The following is a 24502-nucleotide window of genomic DNA, read 5'->3' as shown; positions in this document are numbered from 1 at the left end:
TATTGTGCAATGTGCACTAAGTGGCAGAGTTTATTCTTTCACATTTATTTTGGGCGACTATAATCTCCAGTAGTCTATTTATTATACTTTATAAAATATTAAAATGATTACCTATAGCCAAAAAACTTGCAAATTTAAACTCGTTTGATTGTTAATATTAGTAAAGACAATTTATATTTTATTAGACCGACTCTTTCCTTTTGCTCAATTTGCACCAGATAGAGTCAGTACCTAACTGAATTATAAATTGGAGTAATTTGTTATAACAACTTCATAATTAGACTAAAATGTCTTAAATGAATTTTAACTAAATTTCAAATAAGTTATGTCACATATGACATATTTAAATTATAGGTAAAGAAAATAAAATACTCTATTTTTTTAAAAAAAAATAGAGTATTATTTAGCCAATGTGATTCGTGGTGACTAATAGTTGATTTACATTCTAATCTTGACATTCTAGTAGAGTCCACTTTGGTTATTGCTACACCCTCTCTAGACAAACAATTTGATTCAAATCACTCCACCACAGTACAATAGCATATTAATATTCTTCTTTTTCTTTCTCATAATAAAACTTGTATTTTTGTTACGACCCAATTAGGATCGAGACCGGCGTTTAGGAGTAAGTGCTTCCAAAAAAACCTTACCGGTATTTTACAGAAAAACGGACAGAGTTTTTTTTGTTTTTTTGGACTATCCAAAAATATTCCCTGTCTCAAAATCAACAACCAATCATCCTAATATCAACCTTAACGATCAACAACTTATCAATTAACCAAAACAAGTCTCCACCATTACTAATCAACCCACTAACAACCAAAAATACTAATTTATCTCCAAATCGTATAAGAAAGTGCAATACTTATCATAAGTCTATAATAACGAAAGAATACTCGTGACACTAAAAGAATGACTATGGAGCGACTTTAAGAGTTCAAAGAAAGACCATAACAATAAATAAAATCTCCACCCACGCGAATAAGTGCGAAGCTCACCAAGAACTATCAACATGTGCGCTCTAATTAACGAAATCATCGCCTGCGCCAATTGTTGTCTCTGAAAAAAATAGCGGGGAGTGAGTTGCTAGCTCAATGAGTAATAACACTTAACCACAACCGTTTTTAATTGGGGACAAGTCAGAAAATATGCTTGAATAATAATAATCAGAACTACCATAAAAATAAAATGCCCTATCAAAAACGGTAAATATAATCAGTCTATTCATGTGCTTCCTGTAACAGAAATCAATTTAACAAATCGATAATAAACTCGGTAACTACTGTGTCATAGCAAATCTTTATATTTGGGAGGTTTCGAGAAAAGGATCATGTAATCTGTATCACTGTGTGTACCACTTCGTAAAAGGAGTCAAATATAATTGTAGGTCCCTACTCGAGTGAAAAACACCAGGTCGATCTAACGAACCCGATGTTAGCTACGGGATCTTTTAAAGTCTTCTCTCATTTATATTTTTCTTTGTAACAGCAAATATTCACATGAAAGCATTTTCAAAATAGTATAGGGCATTTCAATTCTTATCAAATCATGTAATCCAATTTCGGTAATGGTAAAATCGTATCTAAAGTAACAGTAAAACATGTCTCGTAACAGTGAGAACATTTTAAATAACTGTAAACATCTCAAGTAAACTATTCAGTACCATATCAAGTAAAGGACTTATCCCACATGCAATTTCAAACATTCGGTAACACATTTTATTTTCAAAATAATGTATAAGTCATGCAGGTTATGAAAACACAAATCGCGGTAAGATTACTACTCACAGTACTCATATTGAAATACCAAATACTTCATCTCGAGCAATCCGTACAACTTCCTCCGATCAATCTATAATCACATCATATCAATCTCGTGTCAATTTTCTAGTTTAAACTAATTCATAACTAATTTAAAATATATATTAACCCTATGAGGTTCATGTTTGACCATCAATTTGTCAAATTATATTTACTTATACTATGAGTAACTCGACTAGTCCATAATCTATAACTTTTTAGCCTATTCATATAATATACCCGCTTAATTTATGAAAAGGCTTATAGATTTTTCTCAGTTCCCTAACCTCCTCTTCTAACTTAGAATCAAATCCCATATTATATTTTCTTAGTCTCACGAGGAATTAGGTATATAAACTACTATTGTTTCAAAAGAAGGAAAATATATGTATTTACCCTAGGGGTGTTTAACGGGCGGGTTGGGACGGGCTGGACAAAAAAAATCAGCCCGTCTGTTTAACGTTGCGGGTTGTTAGCGGGCTGCGTTAGCGGGCTGTACTTTTTCGGATTTTTTTTGTCCGTCCGGGTTCGGGCTTAGAGGGTTGTTAGCGGGTTGTTCACGGGCTGTTAGCGGGTTGTTAGCGGGCCGTGGATTTTTATTTTTTTTTAAAGTAAAATTTGTTTTTCTTATTCAATGTTATTGATACTTAAGTGTTTGTAAACTTTTAAGGCTTAAAATTAAACTTTGAAGTTTAAAATTTTAAATTTGAAATTTGAAGTTTATAATGTTAAAATTAAAATTTGAAAGTAAGTGGCTACAAAAAATTATTTAATAAGACCTATATGTAAGGATCAAGCTCCGAAGACTTTCATTTGATATTTTTATTGAATAATATATAATACTTCAAATTAAGTTGTAAGTTCTTTTTTGATTTTGTTATTTTTGAACTTGCAAATTAAAATTTTACAACAATTATAATTAAAAAAATAGTACATCACATGCTTTGCATCATTTTTGTAAGTTCATCCATGTCAACATGAGGTTTTTGATTTCCGGCATTAGTTGAATCGGAACCATAAACCATTATATCTCCAATTTCTTGGTCTTCTGCTTCATCTACCTCGTCACGCCCTTGATTTCGTCGTTCTGATCTTATCCAATCTCTGAATCATACTAGAATTTCCAAAGCGTTGCTACCCAATTAATGACGGGTATCTCCTAGTTGCTGCCTTGCTTGGCTAAATGCGCTCTCTGATGCGACTGTTGAAATCGGCATATTTAGCACGTCTCGAGCCATGGCCGAAAGAACAGAAAATTGATTTCAGTTGCTCCTCCACCAACCCAATGGTAGAAATTCCTTTGTGCGGGACTCTGCTGACTTTTGCAAGTAGAATTGAAGTTCATTGTTATTCCTGCTACTGGTTTGTTGATGGCTTGATGCTCCCCTATTGTAGACCAAATCAAATAATCTTCAACACCATCATTATCATCCAAAGCACTGGTCCCAGATGTTGAAACTGAACTTGAAGGAATATTTGCATCTACAGCAAAAGAAGCATCAACAATGTTAGCATAATAATTATATAATATTTCTAAATATTTGTGTAGATAAGAAATACAAGTGTCAATATCAGGAGTTTAAGTTGGTCCATAAAAAAATAAAAAATAAAAAAACGTTAATAAACGGGTTGAACCGGGTTGTAGCCCGTTAACAACCCGTTAACGGGTTAATAGGCTTAGCGGGTTCCGGTACACCGATATCAAAAAATTATTCGTTTGAAACCCGCTCTCTGCCCAACCCATCCCAACCCGCCCCCCACATTACCCGGTTCAGCCCGACCCGATTAACAGGTATAATTTACCCGGGCTTATCACTGAGGCTGAACAATATATGCCAATTGTTTGAATGGAAAAGGTATTTTGCACGTGGCACACCTTTCCCCCCTTTCGTTTTCCCTGTTGTGCGTTGGCAAAGGGGATTTTCTCTTTTTTCAATCCCTTTTAGCTTCTGTTTTAGTTTTAGGCAGCCTTGCTGCTTTGCCCTTTTCCCTTTTCCCTTTTCCCTTTTCCCTTTTCCCTTTCGGCCAGAGAATGGGCTTCGGCCCTTTTTATTTGGATTCCTTATCATTTTGTTTTTTTTGATTTGTTTTGTTTTATTAGTTAGTTCTTTTTTTTGAACTTAAATTATTTACTAAATATCTAATATGTCCTTATTTAAAATATTGGGGTATTACAATTTTGTATTCTTTCTTTTCCTCTTACTAAGTTGTCTATTCTAAAAAGAAAAAGGATGAAAGACGGTAAAAATCTATTTACTATATCTAACGATAATAATCCTCTCTGCAATATTCACGAAGTAGTGAAACACACTACAGAAATCGTTGCTTATGGTAAATCTTGCAGATGATGCTGAGCTTAGTAATAAAAACTAATAGAATTGTATTATTCAGAATTTCAGATATTTGAAGAAGCATATATGGGATGTATTTTTTAAAATATTGTGCAATGTGCACTAAGTGGCATAGTTTATTCTTTCGCATTTATTTTGGGCAACTATAATCTCCAGTAGTCTATTTATTACACTTTATAAAATATTAAAATGATTACCTATAGCCAAAACACTTGCAAATTTAAACTCCTTTAATTGTTAATACTATTAAAGACAATTTATGATTTATTAGACCGACTCTTTCCTTTCGCTAAATTTGCACCAGATAGAGGCAGTACCTAACTGAATTCTAAGTAATTTGTTATAACAACTTTATAATTAGACTAATATGTCTTAAATGAATTTTAACTAAATTTCGAATAAGTTATGTCACATATGACATACTTAAATTATAGGTAAAGAAAATAAAATAATCTATTTTTTCAAAAAATAGAGTATTATTTAGCCAATGTGATTTGTGGTGACTAATAGTTGATTTACATTCTAATCTTGACTTTCTAGTAGAGTCCACTTGGGTTATCGCTACATCCTCTCTAGACAAACAATTTGATTCAAGCTCCACCACTAGTACAATAGCATATTGATATTCTTCTTTTTCTTTCTCATAATAAAACTTGTATATTGTATTCTTTCTTTTCCTCTTACAAAGTTGTCTATTCTAAAAAAAAAGGATGAAAGACGGTAAAAATTTATCTGCATAAGATGTTTATACCAAGCTCATCACGCCCAACTACGTCTTCTAAAAGGTCTAGCGGTCATTGCAAATATAATCCGGTTTACAAGTCCGGAGTCGAATCCCACAGGGAATTAACCTATTAATCACAACCACTAGTTTCGCAAGAATTCAAGTAATCAACCTTCAGAAATACTAAATATCGACTTGAGTGTTTACTAACTAAGATAAGAGTAATTAAAATACGGTAATTTATAACTAACAGAGCAAATATGGGGACAGGATTTGGAAAAGTTTAGGGTTATGATTTCCCCTATTGTTGGAATCTGCCCCGCTACGTTTCCTATAAATTCGCTTAAGTATTCTCTACCAATCGTGAACACTTTGGGTGTCGTAGCTCTCTCTCGAGCAGCTACCACAATTTACTAGACATATTCTCTCGAACTACGATAGCTGGCACTAATTCACCGCTCACTCTGATCGCACCAAGGTTTCGTTATCTCTAATCCCGTATTTAAACCCTCCGTATTGATCTCTCAAATACGTTCGGAGTGGTGTTGTTCAACGACTAACTAAATACGTACTCTCTCTCGAGTAATATACACTAAATAGGTACAGTTAATTGAGAGCTCTTCAATTAACAACAACGAAAATATAGTTCAACAAGTAGAGAAAGATCAACGGCAAATTATATTAAACGTAGTGAACAAATCATCCTCCAATAGGTTACATCAAATCCTAGTTGGGAAGGTTTAGCTACTAATAACCATACTAACAATCATGATAATAATTGAAAACATTAAAATACAGATTAAGGAAGAATGGAAGAGAAAAAATCATGTGATTTGTTGCTTCTAAGTGTTCCCGTAGCCTTTTTCCTCTCCAATAATGTCTAACCCCTAAAAATAGGTTTAGAACCTATTTTATACATGTAGGAGCATGTAGGGTCGAAACTATCAAGTCCTAGTCGAATTAGGATGAAATATGCCCTTAGTCGTCTCGTTTGATGCCTGGCGCCAACCTGGACACCGAAATTTTTCACTTCTGTGCTATTCTGCCATTGGTGTTTTGGTTGTTGCCTGGTGCCAACCTGGGCACCAAAATCATACTCCCTCCAAATTCTTCTGATTTTACTTCACTTTGCATGCAAGCTTGCCAAATCACTTCAAATTGACTCCTACACATATAAATACTATTATTAAGTTTGAGTCACAAATATTTATACCAAAGTTAATAAGATTGAGGTATAATGCAAGGCAAATTACATGCAAAAATATGAAATTTTAGCCTAACATTACCACTCCACAGTTAAGCTCTTGCTCGTCCTCGAGCAACCTAAAACCTTGCTAACCAAATAATGCACACAAGACATCATACAATGGAGGAACCTTTAGCAATTTAACACACTACACTTATGACCATGGTTGATATCAACAATTAAGCCCTTGCATACGCATTCATATCTTTCCCAACTTTCACATACCAGAATATTAGTGACCAATTAAAAATACTCAAACAACCTGCCCATAACCACCCAACCTCAAAGACTGACTCGTCGCCAATAAGCATTCTCAACTCGTGCACTCACACAATAAGAGATATTTAATAACGTTATCTATCCGTCATGGAATCATGTGCCTCACCAAATAATAAGAGGGTATTTCGTCCACACATTCAAATATGCATTCGAATATAATTTAAGGACATCACATATATGAACAAAGAACCACTCACTCTCACAAAGAAATTTATGTGCATTCCATAATTGTACAATAGGCTTGCCCGTAGTGTATATCTCAACTAATCTAAGCTCGCAAAGTCTAAGATCAATTAGGTATTTACGGGTTGTAATGTAGACTAAGGGACGGTTAGGATATATTTTGGGTATAGTGACTCACCCTCCTAAGCACTTTAATACACTACACTTAACTTTTCACTACACACTTTTCATGACCAATACAAGCAATGCCCCAAAATCATATACAACTTGGCCTTTTTTCTTTAAGCGCAACTCTACATTCACTAGTCTGGATCACGATGAATAGGAGGTGTATTTTCTATATATTTTTTTCTCTTTTTTTTTCTTTGCTTTTTTTTTTTTTCCTTTTCCAACACTCTCCCTAAATTTAGGTTGCCCGTCTAATGATCTTTCAAATATACGTGCACCTTTTTGGCCTTTTCTATAGTTCCACTCAAAAGTTACCCCAACTCTTACCTTACTCTTCTAGAGACTTACGTGCTTTCGGAGGTAAAGGTTCAATAAAAATTTACTTAAAGAACAAAGTGGGACTCAGCTTGTAATGTGGGTGCTAAAAAAAAGCTTATAGGCTCAAATGGGCTATCTAAGGATAATTTTTGTTTATGGTGGCATAATAGCTTAATGGGCAATCAAAGAACCGCCTACATCATCTCCTAGACTCACAAATCTTACTTATTTCACTTCGACTAACACACAGAGCAAGTTCTAAACAAACACATGATAGCACAGAATGTAATCAGCATCTCACATCACAAAATACACATGACCCCAGTCGGTACGGTTCCATTCCAACTCTCAAGTTTAGGCAAGTAATCACAAAGTCAAGAAGTATTAAGCAATAAAGAACAACATGAACAATGAGTCATGTAAGTGAGAGAAAGCGTCACAGACAGGCGATTCAATCTTTCACGGCAACAATTTCTATTAAAACATGTTAGGAAGGTAATTTTCATGCTATGGCCTAACAATGCTAGCATCAAACAGGTCAAACGGCCTATAGGACACTCAATTTTCTTTTCTTTTTTCCCATGTGTTTCCTAAAAAATCAAAAATATATATAAAAAATAAAATAAAATTTACCCGGTTCAAATACATCCCTTGGAAAATAACTGATGCCAAAAGAAAAAACCAAGGGGATTATTATCTACCTACGAATAACTAAAAATAAAAAATTTAATTTTTTTTTCATTGGACCTTAATCCCTCAAGAAAACTGTCCAAGAGATCCATCGTCGGGAACAGTCCAAACTTTTTTTTCCTGAATTAAGCTACTAAACTAATTCTACTATACTACTTCTATTAAATGACAAGAGTGGGTTTCTCTAGTGGTAAGCACCCTCCACTTCCAACCAAGAGGTTGTGAGTTCGAGTCACCCCAAGAGCAAGGTGGGTAGTTCTTGGAGGGAGGGAGCTGAGGGTCTATCGAAAACAACCTCTCTACCCCAGGGTAGGGGTAAGGTCTACGTACACACTACCCTCCCCAGACCCCACTAGTGGGATTATACTGGGTTGTTGTTGTTGTACTTCTATTAACTACGCAATTAAGATCAAGAAGCTATAATTTGAAAAGAAGCTAGAATCTAAAAATAAGAAGTTACATTACTACTAGGTACTAACATACTACAACTACTCATCAAAGGAAACTCCCACCCCACACTTCAAAAGTGTTGTGTCCCCAATGCACATACAATAAAAATATAAAGCATGAGGGTAGATAGAAGGAACTCCCTGGCTAAGCGGACCCATTCAGGTCGTAGTCGGAGCACTCTCCATCTAAGTCTCCGTCTAAGAATTAGCGTGGGGGATTTGGGGTTTATGGTATGATGGGTCGGGTTGGTTGTTATGTTAGAAGGTGGTGTTTTATTATTGTTAGGTGGGGGGATAGGTTTGGGTTGGGTTGGGGGTAAAACGGGTAGGGGACTTACCTGTTATTTTCTTCCGCGCCTAGCGATGAAGAGGGCAGTTGTGTGTATTTGTTGATGCCTTTGGCATTTTCATCGGCGCCTGGCGCTAATCTGGGCGCTAAAATGAGATTTTAAAAAAAAAAAACTAAATGACAACTAGATGAAAATAAGAAGATTGGGTTGCCTCTTAACAAGCGCTTGATTTAACGTCGCGACACGATGCAGTCAATCGAACTCAAGGTTTACTCAACACTTTAGGCTCCTTCAAATAAATCACTGATACCACTTTTTCCTCATCCATGCCAAAGTAATGTTTCAACCTTTGCTCATTGACTAGAAACCTGTCTGTTCCATCCTTAGCTTTAATTTCTATAGCTCCACTTGAGAACACTTGCACAACTCTAAATGGTCCCGACCATCTAGATTTTAACTTACCCGAAAATAATTTCAATCTTGAGTTGTACAACAACACGACATCTCCGGGTTTGAAAATTCTTGAATATGTTTATCGTGCATCATCTTCATTCTTTGTTTGTACAGCCTAGTGCTTTCAAAAGTATGGTAACAAAACTGTGACTCTACTCGTACCGGCGGCCTCCAAGTCAAGATTTAATTGCCTTAGCACCCAAAAAGCTCTATGCTTTAACTCTACCGGTAAGTGACACACTTTTCCAAATATCAATTTGTACGGTGACATACCAATCGGAGTTTTGAATGCAGTGCGGTAGGCCCATAGTGCATCATCTAATTTTTTCGCCCAATCAATCCGAGTAGCATTTACAATTTTGGTCAAAACACTCTTGTTTCTCTGTTTGACACCTCCATTTGCCCACTTGTTTGGGGATGATACGGAGTGGCAACCTTATGGATAACGCCATATTTCTCCAACAACTTTGCAAAGGCTCGGTTGCAGAAGTGGGTGACTCCATCACTGATGATCACTCTTGGAGTGCCAAATCGGGTGAAGATATTTTTTTTCTTAGAAAACCAATAACTCCCTTTGCATTATTTGTTGGGGGTGCCACAGCTTCAACCTATTTCAAGACATAGTCCATAGCTACCAGTATGTACTTGTTGCCATATGAGCTGACAAATGATCCCATAAAATCGATTTTCCATACATCAAATACTTCTACCTCTTGAATTGGGTTCATGGGAATCTCATGCCGACAGGAAATATTCCTCGTCTGTTGGCACTCAGCACAGCTCTTTACCCAAAAATGTGCATCTTTAAACAATGCCGGCCAATAAAAGCCCGAATCCAACACTTTAGCAGTTGTCTTGACTCCACCAAAATAGCCTCCATAAGGCGAAGCATGACAGGCCTGGAAAATAGAAGCTTGGTCTATCTCGGGAATACATCTCCGGATCATGTTATCAATACAAATCCTAAACAAATATGGTTCATCCCAGAAATACATGCGAGAATCACGAAAGAAGTTTTTCTTCTACATAGAGGACAAGTCATAGGGAACAATACCGCTCTCCAGGTAGTTTGCAATATCTGCATACCATGGTGCTACCTCAAGGCTCATGGCTAAAAGTTGTTCATATGGGAAAGTTTTCACGATCTCTTCCACCTCAACCCTCTTTTCAGCTCCTTCAAGCCTGGACAAGTGATCGGCAACTTGGTTTTTCATTCCCTTTCGGTCACGGATTTCCAAGTCAAACTTTTGCAGCAATAGCATTCATCGAATCAGGCACGGATTTGAATCCTTCTTCTCAATTAGGTACCTAAAAGCAGCATGGTCAGTATAAACAATTACTTTCGAGCCTATTAAGTATGACCTGAATTTGTCAAATGTGAACATCACTGCAAGCATCTCCTTCTTATTCATCGTGTAGTTTAGTTGGGCAATACTCATGGTTCTACTTGCATAGTAGATTGGGTGCATGACTTTCTCCTTTTTTTTGCCTTAGTACTGCTCCCACAGCATAATTGCTTACATCACGCATCAACTCAAATGGTTGCTCCTAGTTGGGTGAAACTATGATAGGTGCGGACACTAGCCTCTTCTTCAATTCCTCAAAAGCTACACTGTAGTCATCAGAAAACACAAAGGGGTGATATTTTTCAAGCAATTTACACAAAGGGTTAGCAAGCTTGGAAAAATATTTTATAAACCGCCTGTAGAAACCGGCGCGGACAAGGAAACTTCTTATTGCCTTGACGGAAGTGGGTGGCGGCAACTTCTCTATTACATCAACCTTAGCACGATCCACCTCAATGCCCATACTTGATACTGGGTGTTCCAAGACTATACCTTCGTGTACCATGAAATGGCACTTTTCCCTGTTTAGCACCAGATTAGTCTCCATACATCTCTTCAGCACTCTTTTTAGATTCCTAAGGCAGTCATCGAACGAGTTTCCCATCACTTAGAAATCATCCATGAAAACTTCCACTATGTCTTCTACCATATCTGTGAAGATGGCCATCATGCACCTTTGGAATGTGGCGGGTGCATTGTAGAGGCCAAACAACATTCTCCGAAAAGCGTAGATACCATATGGACAGGTGAATGAAGTTTTCTCTCTATCCTTTGGGGCAATAGAGATCTGATTATACCCCGAGTATCCACCCAAGAAGAAAAAGTGGGACCTCCCTGCCAATCCATCTAACATTTGATTAATGAACGACAGGGGAAAATGGTCTTTTCGGGTGGCCTTGTTCAATCTTCTGTAGTCCATACAAATTTTTCATCCCGTGACTATTCTTGTTGAGATCAACTCATTGTTCTCGTTTTGCACCACAGTCATTCCGCCTTTCTTTGGCACACACTGAACAGGGCTAACCCGGTTGCTGTCGGAGATGGGAAAAATGATTCGCGTATCTAACCACTTGATCACTTCCTTCTTCATGACCTTTTTCATGTTGGGGTTTAGCCTTCTTTGATGTTCTTTGGAAGGTATGTGCACATCTTCCAGTATAATTATATGCATATAGAAGGCCGGGTTGATACACTTAATATCTGCAATGGTCCAACCAATTGTAGTCTTGCACTCTATTACCACCTGCAAAAGTTGTTCTACATGCACATCTAACAAACCAGATGAGATAATAACAAGTAAAGTCGATTAAGGTTCTAAGAAAGCATACCTGAGGTGAGATAGTAGCGGTTTCAGTTCCAACTGTGGTGGCTGGCTCTTCGATCGATGGCTTAGCTAGAGGGGTCTTTCATTATTGTGGTGGCTGGCTCTTCGATCGATGGCTTAGCTGGAGGGGTCTTTCATTATTCTAAGTGTAAAGACTCGAATTCGAGCTCTCTTTTCTAGTACCCTTGGCCTTCAAGAGCCAACACCCACTCCGCTAAGTCCTCACCATTTACCTATTCTAAGTTCATGAGGTAGGTTGCTAGAGGGTCTTTTGCATTAAGTGCCTTATCAGCTTGCTCCATGATCACATCCACAACTTCTATCAAAGAGCAATTTTCAGACTCACTGGGTTGCCGCATAGACTTTTGCACATTAAATGTTATTTTATTCGTTATTTAGCCTCATTTTCATCTCTCCAGTTTCACAATCAATCAAAGCTCTTCATGTGACCAAGAATGGCCTTCCCAAAATTATGGGAATCTCCTCATCAACCTGGCAGCCCAGAATGATAAAATCTGCCAGAAACAAAAACTTTCCAACTTGCACAAGTAAATCGTCAAGTATATTTGATGGCTTTTTCACCATTCGGTCAGCTAGTTGTAGTAACATAGATATGGGCCTTGATCTTCCAATTCCTAACTTTTTATAGATAGCCAATGCAATGGCATTAAATTTATGCTCGCCCCCAAGTCACACAATGCTTTGGCGAATGCATAGCTACCTATGGTACATAGAATTGTGAAGCTTCCAGGGTCAGATAGTTTCTCTGTTATAGGTCTTGTCACAACAGCACCACAGGTCTGAGTTAATGTCACAGTTGCCAAGTCTTGAAAGTCGAACTTGCGATACATCAAGTCCTTCATCATTTTTGCATAACCGGGCATCTCCCTCAAAGCATCAATTAGAGGTATGTTTACCTGAATTTGCTTCAACATTTCCATGAATTTTTTGTACTGCTCATCCTTCTGATATTTAGCCAACCTCTGCGGGGAGGGTGCTGGAGGTCGCTTCCTTCCTGTGACTTGAGTTAGATCTTACCCCGGCACTTTTTCTGATGCCTTCTCTTGCACTTTATCAGTTTTATTTACAACCTCTTTTTATTTTCTTGTTTCCTCTTATTCATGTTATATTGTTACCTCTGTTAACCCTGTTGACTTGTCCACCTCAATTGGTACTGGCACAAGTATCTCATTTGGTCGGCTTTCGTGAGCAATTTCTTGCTCTAAATCAAGATCTCTACTATTTCTTAGATTCACCGCCATAAGCTGCTTCGGGCCCTGCTCTTTCGGATTGACATGTGTAGTTAAAGTCCCTTGGGGACGATTATTCAGAGCCATAAATATCTACCCTAATTGAATATCAATGTCTTTTATCGCTGAGTCATATGCTTCTACCTTCTCTTACATTTTTCCATTGGACCCAATCAGTTGCTGCAACATTCCTTTAATTTCAGACAACCCATCATCTTGTCTCACTATCTGTTGTTGTTGAGGTTGTTGATAAGCTAGCTGCTGATTTTGTTGATTGTATCCCTGTTGCCTTTGGTAAATTACGATTTGACCCTGTGGTCGCATAGCTCCAGAATTGTTGTTATTGTACTGATGTTGTGCTGGTATATACTGCTGATTCTACTGCCCCCAATTTTGACCACCTTGCCTCTGGCCTCCATAGTTGCCCACATAGTTCATATTCTCCTGGTAGTTCTGATTGTCACTTTCACCACTCTACGAGTACACATATGGTTGGTTAATTCATGGTGTACATAATCCCACATTAGTCGTGTTAACTATGTGTACCTGCTTCTGGCCTGATTCATCAATCTTCTTGGTGAGGATACTCATATACGTCATCAGAGTGGCCATATTCTCGGCTATGGAGTTGTTTAGGTCCAAAGCTACTGAGTGAACTATAAGGGTGAATGTTGTGTCTTTTGTCATCCATCCTGAGTTTTGAGCCATTTTATCTAGCAGGACCTTACACTCTCTAAATTATTTGCTCAAAAATGCTCCACCTGCTGAAGCATCAATGTTGGCCTTCAAACTATCTGTCAATCCCATGTAAAACCTGTGTCCCAACATCTGATCTAGAATGCCATGATGTGGACACTTAACCAGCATACCTTTGAACCTCTCCCACGTTTCTTGTAGTGTTTCAGCTGGTTTCTGTCTGAAGCTCAATATCTCATCAACTTTCTTGGCAGTCTTATTGGGTGGGTAGAACTTATTCAAAGACTGCTTGACTAATTCCTCCCAAGTGGTGACGGAGTTTATGGGGAGCGAATTAAGCCAAGTCTGAGCTTCTCCAAACACTGAGAATGGAAACAATAACAGTCTGATTGCTTCTGTTATCACATTTGGTTGCCTTTGAGTGACACAAATTGACAAAAAGTTTTTCAGATGTTGTTGTGGATCTTCAATATAAGACCCGGAGAACAATCCCTTTGTTCTGCAGCAGATGTAGCATATTATTTGTGATTTGAAATGACTCATCTTGTATCTGAGGGACTGCAATTGCGGTTGTCAGATTTTCAACGGTGGCTTGTGCCCAATCATACAAGGCTGCTTCTGGCACAAGAGGTGCCACACCCTGATTGTTCGCATCATTCACATTGTTTTGGTTGTTCTGGTCGTCTATGACGTCCCCCATTTCTAGTTCGATTTGTTCTGTTAGGTTTTGTTGTCGTTTGTCCTTCTTGTTTGTACGATTTAATGCCTTGAAAGCTTTCTTAGGATCCAGTAATGCTTCAAACAATTCATCAGTTCTTGAGGAGTTTTTAGGCATGTACCTGTAACACACAAGACTACAAACGTAAGAATTTCAATATAATGAATTTAAAATGAAGAAAATTGACTAAACTTAGGATCTTAACAATTCTTCTAGTTGTAATTAATAACACCGTTAATTCTCCGGCAACAACGCTAAAATTTGATCTCGCCCAACTACGCATCCTAAGAGGTCTAGCGGTCATTGCAAATATAATCCGGTTTACATGTCCGGAGTCGAATCCCACAGGGAATTAACCTATTAATCACAATCACTAGTTTCGCAAGAATTCAAGTAATCAACCTTCAGAAATACTAAATATCGACTTGAGTGTTTACTAACTAAGATAAGAATAATTAAAATACAGTAATTTATAACTAACAGAGCAAATGTGTGGACAACATTTAGAAAAGTCGAGGGTTATGATTTTTCCTATTGTCGGAATCTCCCCCGCTACGTTTCCTATAAATTCGCCTAAGTATTCTCTACCGACCGTGAGCACTTTGGGTGTCGTAGCTCTCTCTCAAGCAACTACCATAATTTACTAGACATATTCTCTCGAACTACGCTAGCTGGCACTAATTTACCGCTCACTCTGATCGTACCAAGGCTTCGTTATCTCTAATCCCCCTTTAAACCCTCCGTATTGATCTCTCAAATACGTTAGGAGTGGTATTGTTCAACGACTACCTAAATGCGTACTCTCTCTGGAGTAATACACAGTAAATAGGTACAATCACTTGAGAGCTCTTCAATTAACAATAATGAAAATATACTTAAACAAGTAGAGAAAGATCAACAACAAATTATATTAAATGTGGTGAACAAATCATCCTCCAATAAGTTCCATCAAATCCAAGATGGGAAGGTTTAGCTACGCATAACCATACTAATAATAATGATAATAATTGAAAGCATTAAAATATAGATTAAGGAAGAATGAAAGAGAAAAACGCTTGCAAATCGTTGCTTCTAAGTGTTCCCCGTAGCCTTTTTCCTATCCAATAATGTCTAACCCCTAAGAAATAGGTTTAGAACCCCTTTTATACATGTTGGGGGCGTGTAGTGTCGAAACTATCAATAGGACGAAATCCGCCCTTAGCCGTCTCACTTGGCGCCTGGCGCCAACCTGGACACCGAAATTTTCCACTTCTGTGTTATTCTGCCATTGGCGTTTTGGTTGGTGCCTGGCGCCAACCTGGGCACCAAAATCATACTCCCTCCAAATTCTTCTGTTTTTACTTCACTTTCCATGATCTTGCCAAATCACTTCAAATTGACTCTTACACATATAAACACCATTATTAAGTTCGAGTCATAAATATTTACACCAAAGTTAACAAGATTGAGGTATAATGCAAGGCAAATTACATGCAAAAATATGAATTTTAACCTAACATCACAAGCAAATGAATGTAATTTATTTATCTTGCATATATAATTTTTAACACATAACCTGATAAAGTGATATTTATTTTCACTTTAATTTGTACATTCTTAAGGTTAAATATTTAGTTAGATGTAAACTTCCTGTGCGGATGAGTTTTATGGTTGAAAGACATTGAATAAATTAAAATTGCTTCTTTTTCATTCTTTCAAGCACCGCATCAACAATGGAATTTTATTCTGATATCAAGTTATGGACTTCTAGAATTAGATTTTATTGTTCTAATGTTCTATTATCTTTTCCTCTAAATTTGAAATTAAAATTCTATATTTTTACCTCATAGTAGTAAATTAGATTTTTATTATTTATCAGAATTCACATATGTCAACTATAAAATATGAATCAAGTTATTCTATATGATTTTTTTTTTAGGTTTAAAGCCTCTAAAAAATGTTTTGCTTTCAGCCTCTAATATTCTTGAGCCGTCCCTGATTATTTGAGAAAAATTTTGGAGGAACATCAAAACTTTCCTCAAATAGCAATATTTTTCAGTTATCTTTTAGATTAATTCAACACAATTTCAGCGACAAAAAAGTGAAAGGTTTAAATTTCTTAAGAACAAGGATTACGTTATCAAAATCGATTTTCTATTGCCTCATTTTATTTTACTAACAAAAAGTTTATTTGTTCAAAGTTGAAGAGAGTTTGATTATTTCTGCATTTATGTATTGTTAATACTTGAATTACAGTGGTTGTAATGAGGAAGGATGTAATTATGAAGGGCGGGATCATCGTACCGAGGTTATTAGCCGGAACAAGAGTTGTGGTAGTAAATTTTGACAAGGTGAGCGCAGGGGTGGCAAACGGGCGGGCCAGATATGGAATGGGTTAAAAACGGGTAATGTAAAAATAGATAAATTATTCGATCTGATATATATTTAATACGGATAAAAAATAAATTAATTGACGGATAATATGTATATTCGTATTATCTATGATTTCTTGAGTATGATCATGGGAGAATTCCTAATCTCCCAAACTTGAGGACCCTTAATTTGAGGTTTTACAAATATAAAAATTAAATTCATTAGTTATTCATTGGTTATCTATTTTTTAAGTGGATAATATGGTTCATATCCATATTTCACCCGTTTTTAAAAAGTTTATTATCCAACCCATTTTTTAATGAATAATATGGATAGATAATTATTTTCATTTATTTGCATATAGTGTACGGATTTTATTATTCTTAAGTGCATGCTTGTCGACATTTTTATGATATTTTATTTTTTAAAATTGTGATATCGAGACTACTTTGAGCGCACGTTGACTAGAGATGTACACGCTTTACGTGAGCTTCGCATGAAAATTTTAATAAATATATGAATATAAATAAACATGAAAAAACTAAATATTAACAAAACGAATACAAATGACACTATTTAATAGTAACAACTTCTTGTGAAGTGTCTTATTTGAGTTATTTCTTTGGAAGGGATTGAGTGTTTGGACCTCGTTAACTGAATTTCCTCTTTTTAAAATGATTTTCGCCTATAAACTGCTCAAAAATAAGTTTCACCGAGATTTGAAGATATAGGTTTTTAACGGGCGGGTTGGGACAGGTTGGACAAAAAATAATTAATCCGTCCGTTTAAGGTTGCGGGCTGTTAGCGGGCTGTATTTTTTCGGGGTTTTTTTGTCCGTCCGGGTTCGGGCTTAGAGGGTTGTTAGCGGGCTGTTGGCGGGTTGTTAGAGGGCTGTTAGTGGGTTGTTAGCGGGCTGTTAGCGGGCCATGGATTATTATTTTTTTTAAAGTAAATTTTATTTTTCTTATTCAATGTTATTGATACTTAAGTGTTTGTAAACTTTTAAGGCTTAGAATTAAACTTTGAAGTTTAAAATTTTAAATTTGAAATTTAAATTTTATAATGTTAAAATTAAAATTTGAAAGTAAGTGACTACAAAAAATTATTTAATAAGACCTATATGTAGGGATCAAGCTCCGAAAACTTTCATTTGATACTTTTATTGAATAATATATAATACTTCAAATTAAGTTGCAAGTTCTTTTTTGATTTTGTTATTTTTGAACTTGCAAATTAAAAATTTACAACAATTATAAAAAAACAAATAGTACATCACATGCTTTGCATCATTTTTGTAAGTTCATCCATGTCAACATGAGGTTTTTGGTTTCCGGCATTGGTTGAATCGAAACCATAAACCATTATATCTCCAATTTCTTGGTCCTCTGCTTCATCTACCTCGTCACGCCCTTGATTTCGTCGTTCTGATCTTATCCAATCTCTTAATCACACTAGAATTTCCAAAGCGTTGCTACCCAATGAATGACGGGTATCTCTTAGTTGCTGCCTTGCTTGGCTAAATGCGCTCTCTGATACGACTGTTGAAATCGGCACATTTAGCACGTCTCGAGCCATGGCCGAAAGAACAGGAAATTGATTTGAGTTGCTCCTCCACCAACCCAATGGTAGAAATTTCTTTGTTGCGGGGCTCTGCTGATTTTTGCAAGTAGAATTGATGTTCATTGTTATTCCTGCTACTGGTTTGTTGATGGCTTGATGCTCCCCTATTGTAGACCAAATCAAATAATCTTCAACACCATCATTATCATCCAAAGCACTGGTCCCAGATGTTGAAACTGAACTTGAAGGAATATTTGCATCTACAGCAGAAGAAGCATCAACAATAGCATAATAATTATATAATGTTTCTAAATGTTTGTGTAGATAAGAAATACAAGTGTCAATATCAGGAGTTTAAGTTGGTCCATAAAAAAATAAAAACGTTAATAAACGGGCTGAACCGGGTTGTAGCCCGTTAACAACCCGTTAACAGGTTAACGAACTTAGCGGGTTCCGGTGCACCGGTATCAAAAAACTGTTCGTTTGAAACCCGCTCCCTGCCTAACACGTCGCAGCCCGCCCCCCACGCTATAGTACCGGGTTATAAACGGGTCAACCCGGCCCGATTAACAGGTATATTTGAAGATTGAACCCAAGACGACCCGTGAAGGGCAAAAGACCCAGTGGACTTAGCATCCATTTTCATAATTAAATGACAATAAATAATTTCAACCTCTACAACATGATATTTAAGCAAAATGTAGCCTAATTTCGACACCAATTAAGAAAATTCATGAGACAAATTTCACAGGGTATTGCTATCTCTCACCAGCACAGATAATAACTCAGATCTGCCAATGCTTGAATAGATGGAAAGAAATTATCTAATATTTTTGTCTTCACTAGAATTTAAACACGAAACCTCAAAATTCTTAATAATTCATTGACTGTTAGGTCACACGATATACACCTGTGAGCGTCCTCTTATATGATCTCGAACAACTATTATCTCATGATCTCTTTTTTTGAATTAAGTGAGACCGAAAGTTCATTATTTTTCATATACACGTCCTTAATATACATAAATAATATACAATATTTTCTACCGTCAAATGAAATTTTACTACCTATAATAGATGAAATCTACCTATAATAGATGAAATTACTAATCTTTTATAGGTTAGTAATCCATGATTGTCAAAGAAAATTACCTACAAATTTTTAACAGATGGTTTGGATGGCTGTTACACGTCGTATCATAATATATCGTATTGTATTGTAATATATTGTATTGTTTAATGAATAAAATGTTTGGATAAATTATATGTTTATTGTCGTTTCATGATATCGCGCACCAACAATAGGAAAAATAAACTTGCAACATTACTACAAAAAGAAAAGAATACAGAGTAGAGTTATTGTACAACGAACTAGAATAAAGGATAAAATATGATTATTTAATAATAAAGAAGCGCAAGATGAGAAAAAAAAATTAAGATAATAATGTCACCATACCCAATCCGTCATTCCATAAAGTGACATTTTTTTACGTAATGATATAGTACAATAAAATTTAGGTAACAATCAAAACAAATATTATATTTAAAATAACAATACATAGCAATACAATAGGTAACAACCATCCAAACAAGTAAATAGGTAACAACCATCCAAAACAAGTAAGTGAACTTAGAGTATAATATTCTTTATTTCTATTTAAGAGTATATTTAAAAAAATTATATTTTATATAGCTCGTTCGATCATGTCACCTTTTCTTTTTCTTTCAAGGATCCAAAGTGGTGCACCACTATTTCTCATGTCCTGTTTCCAATTTTCAGCTTGTGCATCCTCTCCATATGACTAACGGCAAATTCAATTTTATTCAGGATCTCACATGTAAATGCAGCGTGAAAATAGGTTTTCAAAAAAAAAAAAAAAAAAACCACTATTGCTTAAAATAACTTTTCCCCTGAAAATCCCCTTTTCTCCTGGCTTAGTGGCTTTTGGATCATTTGTTAGAAAAGCAATTGTCAAAAATCATCTATACTATGTACCTCAGAGGTCCACCATGTGAACTGTTCTGTTCTATTTCTGCCCATATAAAGTTTTAGATCCTACCAACTGTCGGTAGAGTTATTAAACACCTTCGGGTCGTTTGGTAGAGAAATAAGTTATCCCATAATTATTTATCCCGCGATTAGTTATTCATTCTTCCATAAGGATAAAAAAAATACTACAATCCTGGAGTAAATAATTTCGGGATTAGTTATACCACAATTTTATCCCAACGGATAAACTCATCTCAAATTTAATCCTGAATTTAATTATCCCTTATCCCTCGTACCAAACGAGCCTTAAGGGGTCGTTTGGTTGGTAAACAAGTTATCCCATAATTAATAATTCCTGGATTAATTATCCCACTCTCCCATAGGGATAAAAAAAACTACAATCTCAATATAACTAATCCCGAAATTAATTATATCACAATTTTATCTCAATCAAACATGGGATAAACTCATTCCAAATTTAATCCCGAAATTAACTATCCCTTATATCTAGTACCAAACTAGCCATTTGGAATGAGTTTATCCCATGAGATACCTAGTACCAAACTAGCCCTCTAACTTTACTGATTAACTAAAATCTTAACACTAATCTATTAGAGTTCAATTTCAAATCATTAAAGCCGCTCATCAAGGAAATTAGATGGTTGTTCGCATGTATCACACATAGTGACATACATACAAAAGCAAGACAGAAAGACTAAAAAGGTGAAAGGAAAAAACAATATAAAAACAAAAGAAAGGTGTTAATTCCATAAATTAATAGCCACCATTACTCAAACAGGCTGAAAAAGCATCAAATTTCTTTCAACATTCTTGCATCTCTTGAGCAACAAAAATACAACAACAATGCAATCCCCAAGTGGGGTCTACGCAGATTTTATGTTTTCGATAGATCTAAGCTCAGGAATAGCAACAAAAGATAATGGAAACTAAATAGTGGACTAATCAGGAAATTCAAGCCCTATTTGAATCTTGGCACAACAATGAAATTTTATACTTGAGAATATAAATCTGAATCACACAGTTCAAAAATAAGGAAACAAATACTCATAGCAATATCTATTTGTCTAATTGTCTGTATGTTAAGTCTTAAACATTTCAATATAGAACATAAATGGCTGCAATTTTACACACATTCCCAAACAAATTAAACTCAAAAGAGGCTAAGATTTAAATATCAGAGAAACACCGGTACCTAGTTGTAGTTTCTCCGGCACAACTTCCGACCACTTTAGATACTCTTCTGTCACGCCCAATAACTATTCGATTTATTGTAGCTGCAGTACAAAGACACTCCTTCAAATCAAAGTGCTGTTCGGATTCAGAAACAGAGGTTACAGATTTAACAAGCTCACAGCACAAATCTTCAGAAACTAAAGGAGATTCTTCCGTCGGAAAACAAGCAGAAGCAAGGTGCATAAGTTCTGATGGTAAACAGTTTAAGACTTTTTTCGCCGGAGTTGTTGTTGTTGCAGCTTGTAGACCAAAGAAAAATGAAAGTATTAAAAGAGAAACCAAAAGTGAAGGTTTCTGAAAATCCATATTGTTGATTTTTTTATGAAATAGAAGATAGGAGTTGAAAGCTAGAGATTTATGCAAGTTGTAATGAAAACGAGCAAAGTCAGCTAACCACCAGTCCTGCTCCTTGCCCTTTGGGTTTTGGAAAGTAGAATATGAGGAAGAAGAGATGTTGGACAAAAAGGGGGTGGGAGTAGGGGTCTGGTTTTGTTTTGTGGGGGTGGGGTGTGGGGTGGGGGGCGGGGGGAATTGAAAAAGATTATCACTTCTAGTCCTCCACTTATAACTGTATTCCTATTTAGTCTCCAAATTTTAATGCTACGCAGATGTGAACTTTTAAGTTTACTTCATAGTAGCTTATTTGGCATTGCTTTAAAAATTAGTTTATTTTGAAAAGTATTTCTTGTGAGAAATTTTATATTTACCTAATTATTTTTAAAATACTTTTAAACAGTAATTAATGTTTGCTCTAACTTTTAAAAATAATTTTAAATATATTTTTCTTAAAAGTACTTTTCATAATTTTTGAAGATAATCTATTTTTTTCTGTTTCTCAAAAACTATTTTTGCTTCTACTCAAAAATATTTTTTTCCTTATAAAAGCTTGGCCAATCACCTTAATTTTAAAATAAAAACATTACTTTTGGAAAAAAATATTTTAGCCAAAAAAAAAAAAGCACGGTCAAACAGGCTAGGGGTGGGCGTCGGTCGGTTCAGTCGGTTAGTATGAAAGTACAGTTCGGTTTATCGATTTTCGGTTTTGTAATATTAATAATCAAATCAAATCAAAGTATTTACGGTTCGGTTCAATTATTCTCGATTTAGTTTTTTGATTATTAATCGTGCAAGATTTTTATGTGTTGGCTCACATAGACCTCCGAGCTGAATAAAGACCAACAGCAGGAGCATAACCATTAAACTAGCAGATCGAACAGCACTAAAAAGAGCGTCTTTTGCTACCGGAGAAGTTCGAAAGCATGGTATTGCAGAAGGGTCACTACGACCCAAATGTATGATTGGCTTCCTTTCATTCTCTTCTTCAAGATTTTCCATTATTGTTTCAAGAACTGATCGAATTGAAAGCAATGATTTTTTCTTTAAATCTCCATTGTTGAAACTAAAACTTCGATTTTTCGGTTTAACCGAAACAATAAAATCGTTAATCACATCGAATATCGAAATTAAATCATTTATAAATCGCACACCGACCGAATAACCGATTAAACCGATATCGAAAAACCGAAATTTACAATTTGGCTAATTTTTTCGATTCGATCGGTATTATACCTACTCCTAAAACATGCTATAATGCAAATTGCATAAAATCGAAACTTGTGTAGTGGAGTGAATCGACAAAATCCAAAGGAGATCAAAAATCATGTTTGGTTTTTGATTAATCGTATCTTCCACAAAATTTCAAAAAACTATCTCTATGCCATGCAAATTTGAAATGTCAAATTAACTCCCACAACTATCACATTAACATACCGAGATACATCAATATTATATGTTATACTGATTCGAACGACAACATATCAGTGACGGATCCAAGATTTTGGATTCATGGGTACTTTTTTTATATAAAGTTACTACTAATTGCGTGTACAAGTACAACTATTTGAATACCACGATGGAAAAAAATAAAGGAGAAAACTTATATTAATATTACGGGTGCTATAAATATGTGATTAGAACAACTGGCAAGAAAAAAGAGCGGTGAATTTTGCCGTTATGTAAACTATCCGTCTTTAGTAGGGGTCGAACTTTGGAATCTTTTTTTATTTAAGCAAACTTTTTTTCATTTGCTATAGAGAATTAGGTAAAAAAAAAAAAAAAAGTAAACAAAAGTCAGCGAAAAAAATATATAAAAAAGTAGTATTGAATTAAGAAAGTGTACTTGAAAGAATTTAAAAAATACTACCTTATTGAGGGAAACAAGTTTCTTTTAAGAAAAAAAGAAGAAGAAAGATAGTAGCTTGAATATAATAAGGAAACAAGTTTCTTTTAAGAAAAAAAGAAGAAGAAAGATAGTAGCTTGAATATAAGAAAAAAAGGAACAACTTTTGTAGGATTGAGTTTCGAACTCTCGCCCGCTAGCTAATAAAACAAAATCTCCATCATTCTACCTTAACCAAAACACCCAATTGTATTTTTATTTCTTGGGTGCTTACTTATCATTTATATCAATTTTAATAAATTTGATATAGAACTATACCTACTCTAGTTGAGGTTAATGGGTGCTTGAGCACCCAAATTTTATATATAGATCCGCCCATGCAACATACTGGAGGAGATTGTTACTATCATTAGAGATGGATTCGATCTAATCTTATTATATATAATTGTATACGGTCGAAATAGGTTTCGGCCTTAGCACGTCCGATCGAGTTCAAACGATGATTTATCAAAGTGAGATCCCGAAGGTGGAGCAAACTATCCTCGAACCTGGTGAGGCCGATCCGTGTCAAGTTCGATATCATTACCGAGCTCGAATCAAAATCTACCATGCTGACAATCCAGAGACCAAGCGACATTGACCTCGAATCAATTCGAGGGTTCGAGCTAGGATCGGGCTCGAACCAAGATCATGAGTTCGAGCCGAAATCAAGCTCAAACCAAAATCGAGGGTTCTAAGCAAGATCGAGCTCACAGGCAAAAGCCGTTGCAATCCCACTAGAGAGAATCTTGGCAGAAATTATGGAAAAGCTGACTTATCATGGGTCTCCCACTGAATGTTTATTTTATTATGCTTAGAGCCAAATCCCTCCACTATAAAAGGGC

General features: G+C 35.7%; 1 long non-coding RNA gene and 1 other non-coding gene across 2 annotated transcripts; one reads left to right on the top strand and one right to left on the bottom strand.

Moving 5' to 3' along the window:
• The first annotated feature begins 13708 nt into the window (after positions 1-13708).
• LOC117277602 (small nucleolar RNA R71) lies at positions 13709-13815 on the top strand. Its single transcript, XR_004507910.1, has one exon. It is a non-coding gene; the product is annotated as a small nucleolar RNA R71 (small nucleolar RNA).
• Positions 13816-17771: 3956 nt separating this feature from the next.
• On the bottom strand, positions 17772-21948 carry LOC138896429 (uncharacterized). The gene is made up of 2 exons (XR_011409527.1): positions 21399-21948; positions 17772-18456 (listed from the first exon to the last, which is right to left on the bottom strand). It is a non-coding gene; the product is annotated as an uncharacterized lncRNA (long non-coding RNA).
• Positions 21949-24502: the final 2554 nt, after the last annotated feature.

Source organism: Nicotiana tomentosiformis, chromosome 7 (genome assembly GCF_000390325.3).
Source record: "Nicotiana tomentosiformis chromosome 7, ASM39032v3, whole genome shotgun sequence".
Taxonomy (NCBI): Eukaryota; Viridiplantae; Streptophyta; class Magnoliopsida; order Solanales; family Solanaceae; genus Nicotiana; species Nicotiana tomentosiformis.
The sequence above is the reverse complement of the archived record's forward strand: the minus strand, read 5'-3'. Positions and strand labels throughout refer to the sequence as shown.